This window comes from Protopterus annectens, chromosome 3.part0 (assembly GCF_019279795.1).
Source record: "Protopterus annectens isolate FY-2018-M chromosome 3.part0, PAN1.0, whole genome shotgun sequence".
NCBI classification, from domain to species: domain Eukaryota; kingdom Metazoa; phylum Chordata; order Ceratodontiformes; family Protopteridae; genus Protopterus; species Protopterus annectens.
In genome coordinates this window covers 1265907103-1265926842 of record NC_056731.1, presented here as the reverse complement: position 1 = coordinate 1265926842, position 19740 = coordinate 1265907103, and positions in this window count along the sequence as shown.

The following is a 19740-nucleotide window of genomic DNA, read 5'->3' as shown; positions in this document are numbered from 1 at the left end:
ACATACTCATCTTAGGACACTTGGAAAAAATGAGGGTTAAGTTTTCATAGCTTTCTTCTTAACCCTCTTTGCCATATATATCTCGCTGCTTTTAGGAAATGTCCTACTCATTCTCTTCTCCTGCATTACTGGCAGCATTTAGCACCCCCATCCCCATTTGGATGCCAAACATTTACCAAAAACATAAGCAAGATATAGCAAGCCCACAAAAAGACCACAACACTGACTTTATGTGGTTCATCCCTAACTTGCCATTTGAGCTCTGTGTCAACCCAACAGGTAGTGTTCCTTGACTGGAACCCTAATCTAAGACAACCACTCTGTGAATACCACTGCCTGCTAAAATTATGTATTATTATGTTAACAAGACTTTCTTACGTGTACATTTTTCTCTTCAGAAGGACTCTAACTAGCCATTTTGTGAGAAACTCCTCATTTTATCACCTGCCAACAAAGTGATTGCTTTTAAAAAAAATGATTGAGCCCTAATGTTACCCATTCCATCTCCCCATTTCAGTAAAGTTGTAACACTAATTCTTACCATTATAAGTTCCTCAGCTCATTACATTTTCTATTATCTTACTCTACAACACAGCTCAAAGCAGCTTTAATTAACTGCAGTTGTTTAACTTCTGTCCTCTTTAATTCTCACACTATACAAATGCCCAAACTTTGAGCTCTATGACAGCTATGTTAGTATTACAGTCATAAACACTTTAATGTAAAGAAACACTCATAGGTTCATAGGTAGGTACTAGGCTATTGGCCCAAGGGCCTAAGTAAGCCTAGCCAACAAGGTTCCCTGGCTAATGCCACCCAAAAAAGTTAATTTCCTGTGCCCCTGTTGAACAGAACCACAGAAGTGATCCCCGGGGTGTATTTCCTATTTCCCATCCACTCTTCAAGATTTTTCTTGAAGAGTACTAATGAGGAACTTTGCTTGACATAGATGGGTAGCTTGTTCCAGAGTATAAGAAGTCTCTGGGACAGGAATCTATTCCTCCAGCATGTCCTGTTTGTTGTGGTGACAAGGTTTATGTCCCTAGAGTGTGTAGCTCAGAGGGATTGGGATTTCTTTAGGTGTAGCATGTCCAACAGCTCTGGGTTTAACATAGCTTTATATGTTAGGCAGAGATCTCCTCAGAGTAGGCGATATGCTACAAAGTAAATCTGGAGTTTTTTGAGACGGTCATAAATCTGACAGTGAATACATTTCTATAGACTTTTCCATTAAATATTCTGTTTACAAAGGAGAATCCGTTTGTCTCATCCTACTGTAACCATGCGCATTCACCATAGCTCTCAACCTCCTATCTCCAAAATGAGGAACACTAGCCCTCATAAATAATGGGGAACAAATGGGCAAAATGTGGAACACATACTAATGGCTTACTAACAAATGTCAACTAGGAAGGCCATAGGATGGTTAAAATATGCTGGTTTTACATAAAGATCTTTTAATGAATTAATATGATTCATTTATATTTACCATGAATTTCACTTAAAAAAATTCTTAACACTGAATGTGTGACAGAGTCTTTCAATGTGGAACTTCAAGGAACTTTGAGGAACATGAACTTTAAGACCCCAAATGAGGTGTGTTCCTTGTAATGAGGTACACGTGAGAGATATGAAGATAACTGTATACTAACCCAGCAAGCAAGTCGAGTACTTCAGACTTCAGGTTTACTAAAATATGTTCAGCCCATGGAAATTTCTCCTTTAACAACTTAGCTTACTGCGATACATTTTTTTCATTTCTCAAAAAAATTACTCTTGATTCCTTGTGATAAAATAAAAATGTATTTCATGAGTGTAAGGAATCTGTAATTGCAACTTACTCCCCAGGGACAACCTTTTGACATCACTGAGATCAGGTTTCATTTTACCGTGTAGGTTTAAGAAGGAACACTTAATATTTCATAATATATCTTATGGGAGATATAAGGCTCCTCCATCTTTTCACTACCACCCTGAGTTTTTTTACAAACTTAGTACCACAGTCAGCAAGCACTTTGCAGCATCTTATCCTGCAAATACTTTCATACCTATACTCAGCACAGTTTACCTCTTTTGCAAATTAGCAATCAACTCCGAGAAACTACACTGGTTAACACTGGTGCAGCTGATGATGTGCCATTTCAAATAGAAATACACAACCCATTTTCAGAACTGAATGCCAAATGAGGATAATGTGTCCACTGCCACTCTTGTTTCAGTGAGGAAATCAATAAGAATACGTCCATTTAAATGTTTTATTAAAGGAAAAGTATATAAAATTCCTCTGTATCATACTCAGTCTTTTAAGCAAAAAAATAAAAATGGAGAGATGGGGCCATACGTGTGTATTTCTGCTACCGGATGTTATCCAACTCTATTAGAAAAACGGATGCATTTTGGGCATCTAAGAAATGAAGTTATGCCCTGGCACAACCTATTTGTTCTATTAATAGAATACTTGCCTGGTTTAAAGTAAAAAGTGACCATGACCTGAACCCAGATACCAGCTGAATTTCTTACTAAAATATAACACTCTTAGTCTCCCACTATTTTCACTGTAAACTAACATTTGTAATGGTTAGCGACGTCTGCAATCACACACACACACACACACACACACACACACACACACACACACACACACACACACACACACACACACACACACACACACACACACAACGTTTCCTTACCTAATGCCTTGCTTGCTTCATCCGGTTCTTTCTCTCAGCCTGCAGCCCAAGCCCCAAAGTCCATTTACGTTGGAAAACTCCAGTCGCCAGCCCATTCGCACATTGCAGTACTTTGAAACAGTAATAAAGCGTAAGCCCATTCTCGGCAGCATTAGTGCTGCTACTGTTTAATTTTCATTTCCGCTGCTCATAGCCAGCCGAAATAATGACGCCAGCTCCTTGAGCTCAATTCCGACTGGCTGGTAGCGCTGACGGAGCTGACGCCATCGCGCATGTGATGACGCCAGCTCCGACAGCAAAATTCAAAAACATAAAAAAAAAAAGCAAAAAAATCGGAAATGAAGAGGTGCCACTCGGGAATCGTGGCACCCCTTCATTTTGACCCCAAAACTCGGTAAAAAACGAGTAATTCGGGACGGTTGGGAGGTCTGAGAAGAATATAACATTATTCCTAAGAATTGGAGGTGGTTGTAGGCAAAATGTTGAGGGATCAGTGATGACAGGGATAAGGGCATGTTTAATTTTTTTGTGCAGCTTGACTGTAGTTGTGTTGGTATTTACAGCAAGCTAGCCTAACTACTAGTTCCAAAGTACTGCAAAATCAAACTGTAGCTTTCTAATTATTTCATGAGTTGAATTCCCATACCTAGTGACTGCGTAATGTATGTAGATGTGGTTTTCAAGTGTCAGGAAGTCATTATTAATAAATGAGAATACAATGGCTCCAAGAATGGACACTTGTGGGACTCTGCAAGAAATGTTTCCATTTACTGAGGAATCATAAGCTCCACATGTGGTGTAGGATTGATTGGATGGGTAGTTATGAAACTACTGTAAACCTCTGGAGAGAAGCTGAGTATTGTATACCTATTTAGTAATTGCCTACAACTGACTGTTTCAAAGCCTGTATCGAGGTCAAGAAGTATTGTACCAGTTATCAGACCAGACATGGTACTGTAATTGGAATGGAAGCAGTGTTTGACAGTCATTCGCAAGTGATTCTTTTCCAAGTAATTTTGCTAGTGGGCAACTGTTGGCAGTAGGGTAGAAGTCTGAGGGATATTCAACCGTTAAGAGATTTTCAATGTCAAATAGTTTCATAATTTTATTAGGTTTAATTAGTTGCTTCACACTTAGGTCCCGAGTAACACATGAGACTTGCAAGTTCATGTGTAGTTCAAACTTTTTTAATAATTGTAGTACTACATTAACAGAGTATAACCTAGTACTAGCTTTTTATTTATTAGTACTGGTTGATAATAATTTTATCACTACTACTATTTATGATAGTTTGGATGAACTTGGGTTCTTAGTTTAAACTAGCTAAAATGTCCGCTTTTAAACGAAAATACTTTTATGTATTTTATGCATTTTGTTAATTCTAAGAAACTATTGTACTTAATTAATGTTTTTAGTACTGGATGTACTGTTAATGGATTAATTGAAAGGTTTGTACTTGTTAAATTTTTTTACAAATAAACTAAGATGTTAGATTTAACTGTTTTTTAAATAATTAGAATGAGATATTGAATTTTAGGGCAAATATTATGCATTTATTAATTTATTTATTGTTCAAATTCACCTACAATACAGCCACATTAGTCCGCATAAACCTGGGGTCTTGCTTTTTTTTTTTTTTTTTTGCTCTTCAGTTAATGTGAGACCTTTTTTTTTTTTTGGTCCTCACTTGCCGTTTGCCCCCAGACCATTTCTGTTGACTCAATGCGGCCCTTGCAACTGAAAAGGTTGGACACCCCTGCTTTAGATTCAACAGTTCTTCTCAGAAACATAATATACAGCTTCTTAGTTATCAACTAACTCAAACTCCCTATCAGTAAAGAAAGCTGTCATCCCAGTATTTGTATGCATGATGTCATATCACACTAAGACTAGTGTTATCTGGTCACATACAGTCTAACTGCAGCCCACTAACCTTTGTATATAGCAGACTTAAGAGAACATCTCATAATCTTGTCCATAACACCCTCTACTCATCTTGTCCTGGCTTCTCTAACCTATTCTGCTGTCACCTATGATGTTAGTATTAAAATGGCTTACCACAATCTTGGAAACATCGGCAATCAGTTTAGCCAGTCTGAAGCCTGGCTACATTGACATAGGTGTCACATAAAGTCAAAACCTGATTAAAGGTTTATTCATTCCTCCATGACTGGCTGTCAAACAGCTGTAATACCCATAGAAAAAAATGGAAGTAGACCAGTGGTAATGTTCTTTTGTTAGACAAAAACACCTTAACTCAGAGCTCCATGGCTTAAAATGTAGCCCATGGATAACATGCCAACTGACTACTGGTTGAATATTTCATTTCAACATAACTCAAAATGTGTATCTCAGGTACATCCATTACTTTTCTTTTTCTCTAGAATTATTATCTGCTTTTTTAATCAAATATAAAACCATTGTTTAATAAAGGAAGTTGGGAGACTTAAACTCGATCTGGAATCATAGACAGTAAAACCTACTGAAATATTACAATCAAGCTTCTTACTAGCTCATCTTATGAAACAACAAACAGCTTGTACTCCTAATTCCCTAAATAATCACTCACCAGTTATACCTCTTTATGTCTTTTTTAAGACTAAAAAGTTCTCCTGCTCTTATTATTGGGAGGTTCATCACACAGATTAAAGAGTATGACCTTTTCCTGTGTCTCTCTTTCTCTCTAAAATCTGGTATGTCATTAAAAACAGTTCTGACATTAAAGTGTTCCATCACAGTTTTTATTTTACCTTAATCACCATGCATGTGGTACCTTCAGATCCATCAAGTATTTTCTTCATGTTAGTGCCTATTTCATGTCACCAAGTTGTAAAAAAGTAAATTTTCCTATGTGACATCATTAAAAAGTTCACCGAACTTTACGCTTGGTGATGTAATTTTAAAGGATGCATATGACTGTGTCCATAAACTTTAATGGATGCAATGTATGATTGGGTCCCTATCACTCAAAGTATATGAATGCAGCTGGTGCTATTCCTCAACTGATGTCACCAAGGGATTCGGTAGAATTATGTGGACATATTCTTAACAAAAAGTTTACAAAACTGTTTATCAAGAAACTGCCAAAATAATTTTGGTAAGATGGAGTGGAAAATGCATCCCAATTCTTTATTTACAAAGTACTCCGATGTATATTAAAACTGTGATGGAACATTTTAATAATGTTCCTAATATATTTATTATTAAAATATAGACACTTATGTTTCTGATGCAAACAGGTAACCTGTAAATGGTTAATCTCCCAGGCCCATGCTTACACTTATCAAAGGTATCAGAACTTGTCAGATATTTGGGATGCATGGCTAGGCTTTAAAAGACCCTTGTAGTCGTTAGCCTAGTTAACACCTATGATTATTTAACAAATAATCCCACATAAAAATGAGGTAGTAAGTTACACTGGTTTGTTAAATACTCAAATGCCAAATTTACCTAATAGATAAATACTTAGGTACTATGAAAAAAAAAAACATGCCCACGTAAATTTTCTTTTACTTTGTTTAGAAAACAATGCTGTAGAAAGGGCAGCACAGTGACATAGCAGTTAACATTACTATTTCGTAGTACTTGGTCTCCCAATACGTTCTTGATTGAGGTGCCCCAGTTTTCTCCCACATCCTAAAGATGCACCTTAGGTGAACTGGTGATCATCTTAATTACTTATAGCTCCATAGTGATTGTGTATGTGTGTGTGGATGTATATATATATATATATATATATATATATATATATATATATATATATATATATATATATATATATATATACATATATATATATATATATATATATATATATATATATATATATATATATATATATATATAAGGATTCACTTTAGAAGCTCGAAAAACTGAAATGTCGAAATTCAGTATTTCGAGCCCATAAAGTGGAAACCTGAAAAGAGCGAAAGCTCAGAAACGCGAATTTCAAAACCTCGAATACCTGAGGTTTTGAATTTTGCGCTTCTGAGGTTCAGCAGTGGTTATGGATTCAGGTACGTGTGTGTGTGCGTGTGTGCGTGTGTATGCGTGTGTGTGTGTGTGTGTGTGTGTGTGTTAAGGGTTTTGGGTAGGGGCTGTGGTGTGTGTTAGTGTGTTTTGTTGCTGTGATGTGTGTGCGAGCAGAATGTAGCTTGTGTGGTGGTTTGTGTTTGTGTGTTGTGCGACCTTGGAGTTAGAATATTTTAAGTAGAGGGGTTGGGGGTGCAGAGGGGATTGCCCCCCTGCTTTTATGTAGTAGAGAGCTTGTGTTTGTATGTGGGAAGGATGGTGTGTGTGTGTGCAGTAGTAGCATGAAATTCAAAATCTCCGGTGTGCGAGATTTTGAATTTCGCGCTTCTGAGTTTTCTATGTTTCAAAAATTTGACTTTATAGCTTTGAAATACTGAATTTCAACATTTCAGTATTTCGAGGATACAAAGTGAATCCATATATATATATATATATATATATATATATATATATATATATATATATATACACACACACACACACACACACACATATATATATATATATATATATATATATATATATAGATATGGGTTCCATACACTATATCTTTCACTAATTCGAAATAGTGCATGGAATGCTCACTGCAGCGAAAGTGCACTTAATCGAAAGTGCACTTATGCAAAGTTCAGTACAATGAATGGGTGTTGTACTGAACTTCCGTGCAGTACTCACGGACCTTAGGGTTAGGGCAGGGGTTAGGGTAAGGGGATAGCTTTACTAACTATCCCCTTACCCTAACCCGTGCCCTAACCCTCAGGTCTGTGACTATCACACCACAGTGGAGGACATAGCTTGTTTTTTATGTCCTCCACTGTGCTGCGGTCTTTTTGGTGAAGTGCACTTATGCAAAGGTTCACTTTCGTTAAAGTGAACTTTCGCAGAAGTGAGGCTTCCTATTACAAGTTCGAAGTAGTGAACTTTCGTTCTTGTAATAGGAATCCAGATATATATATATATATATATATATATATATATATATATATATGTTGTTGTGTCTTTCGGCTTTTCTCGGTTAGGGGTCGCCACAGCGGAACTCCGTTCCGCTAATGATTGGCAGTAGATTTTTACGTGCCAATTTGCCAGCCCTGATGCACAGCCTTCAATGAAGGTATGCCCATTCACGAATGTCTCCACACAGAAGACGCTCTAGCTGAGAATCGAACAGGACAACGTCTTACTGTGAGGCGACAACACTACTGCAGCACCATCATCGCAGCATATATATATATATATATATATAATCAATAGACCCGAAATGTGGACAGTTTGACTCCAACATCTATCGCAAGCCCACTTTCTGGAATAACTATCTAGAGTTCAGCAGCTAGCATCCCCATTTCATGAAAAATAATATTGTAAAAGGACAATTCATCCGGTTATCCAAACTAATTTTTAGGGATGAGGTTTTCATCAAGGAAGGTTTTTACCTCAGAAACTTGTTCTTAGAAAGGAAATACCCAGAGTATTTAGTGGACAACCTGTTCCAAGAGATCATACAGCACAGACACTCCAGGTACACAACAATCCTGGAAAAGGGATTCACAGCAAGGGCACAGAACGGACCGAACAAAAAGAACTGGGTGGCAGGTTTCTCCCTTCCAATGTCCATGGATATGTTTGGAATCAGAGGGGTCCTCACCAACAATTGGGTTATCTTGGAAGGAGAAAAAGGTCTGACAGAGTTACTTGGGACATCCCCGAACTTCTGTTTCAAATGAACCTCTTCTTTTGGTGGTGCATTCAAGAGGAATAAAAGCTCATCCCCACAGAATGAAGTATCGACAGAACCTGGAATGTCTGACTGTGGCAAGTGTGTCACCTGTGTACACATACAAAAAGACAACAATGTCACCTTCCCGCACTGCAACAGAACTGTCCATCTACATGACCACTATGACTGCAACACAAAAAATGTAGTCTACTGCACTTTTTGTGAACATTGCGGGAATTTATATATTGGCAAAACAAACAGAAAGCTAAGTAATTGTACTAAAGAAAACACAGCAGCAATATGCAAACAGGACAGTTTGAATGCCTTGGCTAAACACAGTATTATTTGCCCAAACTTCACAGGATTCAAATTCACAGAGCTGAAAAAAATAACAGAGTTTGTAGGGGACATGGCCACATTCCTGCAAGTCCGGGAATTAAAATGGCAGATAGAACTGAGAGCTGATGTCTATCCAGGTCTCAACAAAACACTGAACATTAAATGTGCACTTAAATGGTATATAGATTGAAATGTGATAGAGGTTGAAAGTTTAACAATTGTGCAAGCAGATTTAATGTGTTCCCTCTCTCCCTTACTCAATGTAAGCCTGGACATCAAATGTGCACTTAGAAGGTATAGAGACTGAAATGTGATAGGGTTTGAAGAATTGTGCAAGTGGATTTAATGTGTTTATGGATTTACAGCTGTGCAAGTGAATATAATGTGTTTCCTCTCTCCCTGACTCTTGTCTCCTCCCTACTCCCTACACACACGCTCCCAGTCACCAGCCTTGCCCCCGCCGACCCCACCAACAACCCCCCTGGTCTCACTTTTCACGCAGCCATTCAAGGGGTGGTATTATCTGAACCAGCCAATGGGCAGTACCATCCACACTGACCCAGTCTTCTGGGACTCTCTATTATTCATATTCTCCTACCCATCAAACCCTGGCTTCACACTCCGTGTTGTGGGTGGCCCCCAAACAGCTCCCCCTCAAGTCCACACCACATTCCTCCCACTCCCCCCCTCAGGTGGCATACCCATACAATTCTCTACACACACACTGATACCCAAGATTAGTAGGACTCTCTACCTGACTCCTCCACCTTCATCTGTGCCCTTCTTTACTTACCTTTGGAGGCATGGACTCATAAGTTATGCAAAGTAACTATACGTAATTTCTGGGTTGTCCCGTCAGGGATGAACCAATCTGGGTGTTAATATTAGAATTAACACAGCATGACTCTCATCCTTCTCGGTTCCCCAAAATTTTATTTTATTTTATTTATTTATTTATTTTTTGCTTTTTTGCTTTTGCACACGATTCCTTTTTGCACACGATCCCTAGTAGTATGCACACGGCACCACAAGGCTATTACTGTCTGACCAATTTACCTTATATAACTGTGATTGTAATGTTAATGAAAATGCACACAGCACCCTGTCTGTTCACACTTTACTATTGGAAAGTAACTGTTGTTAATTTAAATGGCCTGCTAGAACTAATGTATATATAGGAAGTGAAAATGGTTGCTCATAGTTATGAAACATGTTTTTCTGAAGAAGTCTTGATAATAAATAAGAAGAAAGCGCTAAAGTACTACAAGAGTTGTTGGTGTGATTTACTATTCTTTGAATTTTGTTATTGTCACAAAGTTCATTTCTTAGTTTATATATATATATCTATGTATATATATATATATATATATATATATATATATATATATATATATATATATACACACACACACACACACACACACACACACACACACACACACACACACACACGCTCACACACACACACACACACACACACACACACACACACACACACACACACACACACACACACACACACAGGCATGTGTGTGAACATCTGGCTTGTTCCTTTGATTGCCAGAATAGGTTCAGACTCTCATGCAGTCCTGCACTGAATTAATTGGTAATTACAGAAAGAATGAATGAATGGAGGACTGAAGTCAAACATCTTAAAGAATTTTAAATTCTCATTGCATGGCAAAATGTTTAGTATAGCAATAACCCACGGTCGGGTGTGGGTAATGCTGGCTTTACCCACAGTAGGCATGGTTTGGTCACGAGGCCGAAGCCCGAGTGACCAAATAAAGCCAACCGTGGGTAAATCCAGCATTACCCATACCCAACCGTGGGTTATTGCTATTATACAATGATGCTAGTTTTGTATTGTGTTATGTTTGTGTTGTCATTATTTAGGTTTTTGTGTGCTTTCCTTTGTATTCTTCCACTTTTTGTGAGATAAAATAGTCCACACTTTGACATAGTTAGCTACAGCCCCTCTGTTTTGTCTTGAACCTTTGAGAATTATATTCCAAACAGTAGGAGGTGACATTGTATAATACTATTTTAAAGTTGTCCCTGATTGCTTTTGGATTTGTTTTGGATTTTGTTAAGAATTGTCATTTATTCATTCAGAGCTGTGCTAAAACTGAATGAAACTACAATTTAAAGTTTGCCTCTATGTTGCTTTAAGCATTAGTATTATACTATTCAGGAGGACTTACTTAAATAGAAAATAAGCTAAAAAAAAAAAGTTCAAGGCAATGCCTTAACAGCCTATTTGACACCATCACTACTTCCTGTTTAGAAATAGACATTGCAATTCAGCACTCAATGAGCGTTTCTTACAACTATCTTGTACTGATAGTATTTTTTTTCTAGCACAAGTTATAATCCTCACAATCTGTAATATTTACGCATCATTTAAAATGCATAATTTATTTTTATTGACAAGCGAGCTTTAAAACAGCCAAGATTCAAATAGAACACTGTACGTTTGTCAAACACTTAAACTACTTTTAAGTATCCACAAGCAAAATTTAACCAAACTGCTACACTTCAAATGGTTGTTAAATCTATACAATGCATAGGCATCTCTAACTGCCTCCTAAACCGGAAACTGGAAATCCAAGCCCAAGATGGAATATTGTGGGTTCTGTAGACTGTCATCTTTAAGTTGCATGAATTGTTAAAGTATATACAAAGAAGTACAGAGGGACGGTGGTGTGCAGGACTCCAGGCTTAGCGGGTGATCGTTATCTCAAAAAAGTAAGCCTGCTCCTTGACTTAAGGAAGAAGAGTGATTTTCTTCACAGAAGTAAACACACCAGTTTGTAGATTGGGTGAGGCACATTATTTTTTCACTTTGGCTGTTACAACTTTGCTATTATACAGTGTCATCTCTGAAAAGAAAGACAGGGCTGTATGATTTCTTAGCGGCTAGACTTGTAACTTAGGTTACGTTGGATTTACAATGTGCACGCTGGTTGGATTGGCCAATCAGTGTGCACGTTTCTTGTCTTTTCAGAGATGACATTGTATAATACACCTTAAGTGTTTGTAGTGCATGGAGCACAGTGATTATGCTCCCATATCTGGAAAAAGACAAATCAGTTAAGCCCTTTTATAGTGAGAGACCTGATCTTAACAAATGTAAATCTCCCTCTGCTTCAGATTTTAAGATTGGGTATCACTCTAGGCAGATAAATCTGCCAGTACTGGCCAACAGGCAACAAAGGCAGAATAAAAAACAGATTTGTTTCTGCCTGCTGTCTGTGTCAATAATGCATCCCTGACTTTTTCTAACATAACAGAATCTCTTACACTATCTTTGTGAAAGTGCTTACTTTTGCTTTACTGATTTGAAAGCCAGCAAAACAGTGATTTTTTTTCCTGTAACTAGTAGTACATGGGGCAGATAAAGCTCCATGCACAACAAAGAATTATGATTGGCTCTCCAATCATAATATTTAATTATTCATTCTCAACATGGATGCCAAGATTCACCCATCAAGTTTCCCTCTCCAGATGAATTTATTGCCATCCATGCCTTGAACACATAATAAGCTGGTTATGATCAGTGACCCAGTCATCCTCTAGTTAAGCACCCCTAAATTCCATAAAGCTCTAGTCTCTTGCTAGAGCATAATGGAGGCCAGTGTGAGCCATCACAGATGAACAGCAGAAGCAAAAACAGCTTTAGAAAACTGTTATATACTTCAGTCTGCTAACTTTAAAATCTGTGGCAGAGTGAAGGGTTCAATAGCTTTTAAAGCTATTAGTTCCTGAGAGGGACACCAGTTCTATCTGCCATCTGTTTGGCAGCAAGTTTATGGCTTCCAAAGCTTTAAAATACTTCATGGTCCTACAGTTTTTTTTCTGCAACTGGTAGTACGCATAGCAGATAAAGCTCCATGCACTACAAAGAATTATAATTAGATCTGTCTGATAACCACTCTTATTATGTATTCTTCATGTGGAGATTCACCTTTCGAGTGAATTCATTTTCATCCATGCCTTGAACACATAATAAGATGGATTTGATCAGAGATTTGATCATAATCCTCTTTATGCAATACTTAAACATTAGTCTATATAAATATTGGCTGTTATTTATTTATTTTCATTTGTTAGCTGAGGATGTCCAACTTGGAAGTCCATTTTCAGTGAAGACGCAAAGAGAAAAACTCTGTTGGTACAATGTAATACAAGACAGAATATAAATTAATACTGGCAAATTAGACATTACTGTCATCTTTAAAAATACATTATTAGAAAATGATAAACAATAGCATATAGAATGAGATCACATTTTATAAAAGTATACCATCAGATTGGTGCAGTCTCACTGTTACAAAGTTTATATCACATGGGATCATACATAACCAGCAGTTCACAAAGTAGATGCAAAAAAACAAGATATAGTAGTCCATGAAAAGAAGACAAAAGTAGCATTAATTATTGCAATTGCTACACCTAGTGATTACAGTGTCTTATGTGCAGAGAGACACAACGTCATAAAATACCTGATTTTCAGGCAGAAACGAGGGCAACGTGGAAGAAGGATACCCAGACAGTTCCAATAGCAGTAGGAGCAATGGGTCTTATAAAAAAGACTTTACAGTTGTATTTAGATATGCTACGTAACTCCATATGAATTGCAGTAGGAGTCAATTCTGGGCACATTGAGGGGGTTGTGAAGAACACTTTTGACTAACATTAAAGACTGAAACAATACTAATTTCACAAACTTTAATCATATTTTGACTTACGAATGGGGTCCATTCCTGTCATGGTATTAGAAACCCAAAAGACTTGGAGAAATTAAACAGTGAGAGTACAATCTCAATAGTGAAAAAAGACAGTTGGGTACACATGTCCTGGGCTAAAAAAAGTGCCCAATCCTGGTATTCACATTGCTGCCAGGACTGATAAAATGACAGTGTAGAATCCTCAAGACACAGAAAGATTCCTACAAAGGGGTTGGGCCAGGCTCAGGGGGAGAATGCCCACCCATTATAGAAGGAAGTAGTAGTCTACAAAAAACGCAAAAATCTGTCAAGCCAAAAAAAAAAAAAAAAAACATAAAGATGATAGAGTGGATTATGAAAGATAAGGAAAAATATGTATTGTTCTATTATGCAAGAAGCCCAGAATTTCCAGATAGAAAATATTCAAAAAGATTCAAAAAGATTAAGAAAGAAATTAGAGGAAAGAAAAATACATGCACAAGAAAAAAATGTCAAAAGCTTCAAATGCAAATGTGTGTTCATTAATATAACAGACCGATGAAAAACATTACTGATAGAGATTGTATAAATTAAAATGCTTTCCCCAAAATTATAGTGTGTGTGCAGTAAAAGAAAACATGGCTTGCTTTGCAAGAACAGTTCATTTCTTGTACATGTTCAGCTTAGATATTAATAACATATAGCTGTGGGCTTACTGTAAAGGCATCCTGTTATAGAAAAAAGGAAGCTGACTTTCTGTGAGCTTTCAGATGCAGAAATAAATGAAATAAAATGCAGACACTTCAAGTTACGCAAAGATGACGCGGAGAGACTTTTTGTGAAGTCTTCAGATACAGCAATAACCAAAGAAGGACGTAAAATAATATTTGTCATTTCAACAGAAACTGTCCAGGCTAGAAATAACCCATGGACTTTTTCATGACTCAAACAGAAACCAGAAGAACAAGTCACAAGAACATTAAAAATAACATTGTTTGACATTTAAAAGAGTATATAAACTGGACAGTAATTTTCACTCTTTAGTGATGTTTTTGGACTGAGTGTGCATCAGTCTGTGTCTAGCTGTGTTATAATAGAATTAAAATAACTCTGACAGTATTAACTGTTTGGCAAGAATTTGTACTAATACAAATAAATGTTAACGGATACAGTAGTACTGTGTCTGTCTGTCAGCCTAGCTCTCTGCTAATAATATTTTACAATGGCGAGTCTAGCCCACTGGCCACAACCTTTTTTATTCATTACCAACAGTTAATTTTTCATAATGGTCTTAAATTTTTCGTGAGTTCAACAGATTGACAGTTCCAGTGCATCAACAGATCAACAGTTCCAGTACTTTGTTGGTTAATACAGAGTGATGCTTACAAGTTGTCCTGCGACATTCCACCATCAATTCATCTGTTGAAGGACACCGTGTCTTCTAAGCGACTTCAGCCTGATCACCTGTTTGTCATCTATGCAAAATATGGTAAATTCTTCACAGTTATAACATGGATGCCAGTTCAGACAGTTACCTTTACAAGGCCCACATATTGTATATATAAATTTACATGGTTTAAACCTTCTGTGTCAGACATAAAATGTAAATCTAAAATGTTTAATGTTCACAATTTAAATATCAGTTATGTTTGTAAATACATAAATGCCTATAATCCATACACAAAATGTACAGCAATTCATAAAGACTGTTTTTTATGTGGAAGTAACTTTCCAAACGTATGTCTGTCTTGTCACAGGAGTCTAGTATGTAAGCCATACCATAAGATATATCCTATTCTGATAAACAATCTGATTCTAGTGTTGTTAGTTCTTCACATATACAACAGTTAAATGTACCTTCTGCAGTCACCTAAATCTCATACAGTGCAAATGTATGCAATTATTGTTAGTAATGTAATAGACTACATAAAAATGTTATTTATAATAAATATTGCAGATGCACAGAAAGACAAAAATAAAAAAGGTCTAACATAGTAGTGTGTGCTATTAATATTAACTTTTTAAAGAAAAGGTTTTCACAGCTTTTCAAAAGAAGGAGACAGTAGTAAGGGACAATAATGCCATTTAGAGGAACAGACTCAGCATAGCATTCAGACTTTACATAATGACATTTCTGGTTTAATGTAACAATCAGATAGTGCCCAACAACATTTACTAAAGGCACAAACTACAGAGGTTAATCTGAAAAGACAGTTAGAAAAAGCCCAGCAAGGTTTACAAGGGGTATAAAATACACCAATTGACATTGGGCAAGGTTCAGCAGAAATTACAGTTATTTATCCTGCTGATATATATCAATAGTCTTATTTATTGCAGACTCTGGTTTAGTGGCAAGACAATAAAATAAAATTTTGTTTCAGTATGTTGGCATTTAAACAATAGTTGACATACACTGCGTGGTCTATTTGAAATGATGCTTTATTTAAATGTTTTTTTTTAGTTTGCATTTACACATGCCAGTTTGGGTCAGAAGGGGATTCATGAACAGTGTTGGCAAACCCCTAAAACATGCTCCAGTACTACAAGAGTTATAGGCATTGATTCCCAAAATGATTTACAGGGAAAGTTTAGTATTGTCAAAATCAAAACACATAAAAAAATGTAATACAGAAGAGGCTACAGTAAATGATTTGGCAAATGTCAAAGCAAATCAAGCAGCTGAAACAGGTGAGTGTCTAGACTCACATAACTGTTTTAAACACACAGACAATATAATGCCAGTTTCCACCATTTAAAAAAATTAAAACACTATCTGAAAATAATCAGACAGACAGTCTAAACAGCATGACAGAAAAAAAAAAAACAAAATAATGTTTTGGTCAGGCAAGATGGTATGTTAAAGCAATTCCATCAGACAGTTAATGACATTCTGCAAAATGCAGATGCAGCTTTAAAATCAGTTTCTGCCAGACAGATAGATACAGACTCAGAGATTACACATCTCAAAGTCAGAGAGCTAGACAGTTTAAAAGAAGTACGCAGTATTGCAGATGCACATAGGAAATGTACAAAAACAGCTTCTAGACTACATGGGGAAAGGAAGGAGGCATAATAAATGGTCTGATTAAAAACAAACACAGGGGAACACGAGCAGCTTCTGCTCCACCAGGGTTACAGACAGATACACAACAAAGTTCAGAAAAACAGGTGATATGTTTTAATTGTAAGAAAATAAGCCACTTTAAACAGGATTGTCCATATTACAAAAGATGGAAGGAAAGTCAAATACAAAAGGGTATCTATGCAGATAATAGTGCTTCTTCAAAACCCAAAAATATGGAAAGAAATCAAGATAAGGAATCAGTCACAGGAACAAACACAGAGGGATAGAAAAAAATAAAGTATATAATCTCACACACGGTGCAAGTCAGGAATTAAAACAAAATTGAAAGTACAAAGTACACATTAGACAGGGAAGACACTAACAGTCAACAGGGAACAGAAAATGCAGTCTGTGTAATCAGAGACATACCCAGGTAAACAGATCAGAATAAATATGATTCTGATTAGGGGTGTGCCCCACCTAAGTAACCTTTCTCGCAAATTTTAAATGTTGAAAGGATGGACGCCCATTAGTGGATGTATGGGTGGAGGGGACACTATGAAAAAATGTCCTACTTGATACAGAGGCAGCAATCTCAGTCACTAACAAACAGTTACCTGTAAATCAGTTCAAAAAATCTTACATTCAAGGCTTTGATGGCACCACTTGCATGACCATAAGCAGTAAGACAATTAAAATATGTTTCCCAGAGAATGGATCTTCAATACAGGGTACATTTCTTATGAATTCCAGTTGTGGAACAACAATCCTTGAGGTTAATATTCTTGGCAAACTGGGAATAGTAATTGATTTCAATAACAAGGATTTATGGTCAGCCACAACGGAAGACAGTTGAAATATAGCTCAGCAATTACCTTGCTTTGTAATTGACATATGTAACTATAAAAAAGACATTACCAAGAGACATTCACAACTGCAGGATAAATGGGAGCAAATCAAATCACAATTTCAGCCCTTATGGGCTACATCAAAGACAGACTGTGGCAAGTTAGCAGTACCAGTGAGTGTAGGTAATCCTTTGGATTACATTCCTCCTTTTCAGAAGCAATATCCAATCCCCAAAGAGGCAGGAGAGGATATGAAGAGGTATATAGAACAATGAAAACAGGTAAATCATAAATAGAAAAGAGCATGTATGCAAATAACCTGCAAACATCAGAGTACACAGAAAAAGGAGGTAAGCAATAAACAGAAAGAATGGCAAACACCTTGCCTTACTGAAAAGGGAAATTACAAACACTAACAGTATAATAAAAATGGTAAATTATGACCAGTAGAATATGGGAATAATCCTCCCTATAACCCAGATCATGGCAGGCAATAGGCATTAAAACAATAAATTAACAGAACACTGGTTTAATAAGCCAGGACAGATTCAGAATAAACACAAAAATAACCTACATACATACAGACACAGATTAAAGTTAATACAGATACAGTGTAAAGTTAAGTTAATACAAATACAGTAAATACATTTACAGTAATGCAAATGGTATATGCAAAACTAAACAATGCAGTTGAATGTTGGGTATGTAAGTCCACATCTATGTCTGAAAATAGAGTAACATTTAAGGCAGTACCTATGACAAATCCTAAATGACAAAAAGTTCTATGGTAACAAGAGAGGTTCGAACCCCCCTCACATTAAAAGTACAGTATGTCTCTAAAGGCAGTTTATGCATACAGCAAACAGGATCAGTACTGGTAAAAAAACAGTGACTGTAATGTCATATTTTCAAAAGAATGTCTTACATAAAATATAACAGCAAACAGTCTTATAAACAAAGTAGTACAGCAAGAACATCATTAGTCAGACTGGTGTAACTGCCATCCTGGGAATAATACAAATGAATACATACAGGTAGTAAAGTACAGAGTCATTAAAAAACTTAATAAAAACTTAGACAAATAACATTTTTCATCTAATAAAAATCTAAGCGAAAGCAGCACACCATGTTGGTTCATAAAAATCAGTGTAAGTTAATAACAATCAAACAGTATCAGTACAGTAACAGTCTGTTAACAGCCTTAGGAAAGTTTAAATTTGTTTCTATAACAGCAATCTATGGACAGGACAAGGCAATCTAAAAAATGTACATACAAGGCAATGCAAATAAAACAGTTGCAAAGAAAAAATGGGGAGAGAAACTCAGATATAATAGATCATGAGAACATCATGATCGAATATCTAATTTCAAAATATTTTTGGTCATGGAAAATTTGTTTGCAAAGGCACATAGCAAGTCAAATTGTTGGATTTTTAGCCACATTCCTTAAAGAGGGAAAATGCCATTACATGCAGTCCCTGTAAGGGTTACACATACAGGTTTTATGTTTAAAAACAATCAGCCATAAAAAAACATTTACAGTTGATGAAAATAGAAAAAGGGATACTTCAAAAAAAAAAAAAAAAAAAAGGACAGTCAGGGTTGCTACTTTACACCAACTCTGGTCATGTGAAAAAGCTTGAGTATAAAATAAAAACAGCATAGGAGTTAACACATAATACTTTTTTTAAGAAAGAGATGAAAAAAGAGAAATTCTGTTACATAGAGTATGCAGTTCCAATAATAAGAATTACTCACACATTACCAGAGGACATGGTAAAAAATCACCAAAAAAAAGAGGGAGGTTCATGATAAAAAAATAGGGAAAGATTTTAAAACAGCTGGACATAGGGAATGGTGTTATTTCAGGAGCTGACATTTTTCACTGGTATGGTGCCACTAAGGCTATATGGAAAGTTACAATGTTGATAGCAAATGCAACTTATGGAACTATCTCAGATATAACAGAGTAGATGTGTTATAAAGCTGCCAAACAAGTAACTGTTGTTAACAATGAAGAAAGACTATTAAGTACAGAGGATCGAATTTTCCTGTATGCTTGTTTCTAATACAAGGTTTTGCCTTGTAAAGCAACGGTTAACTTGACAAGATTTTGAAATAAATGCTTCTGTGTAACTGCAAGGCTAACAACTTGCTTAAGCAAGCATGAAAGCAGTTAAAAATAAATAAGTAATAACAGCTATGTGTCCATGGTGGGGTACTATAATTTCCGCATTAATTGCTCTTATCATAATTATAAGATGTGTTAATAAAAGTATTAATCAAGTAACAGCCATTGGTAATGCAACATTGTATAAAGAGATGGCATTGAATGCAAGGG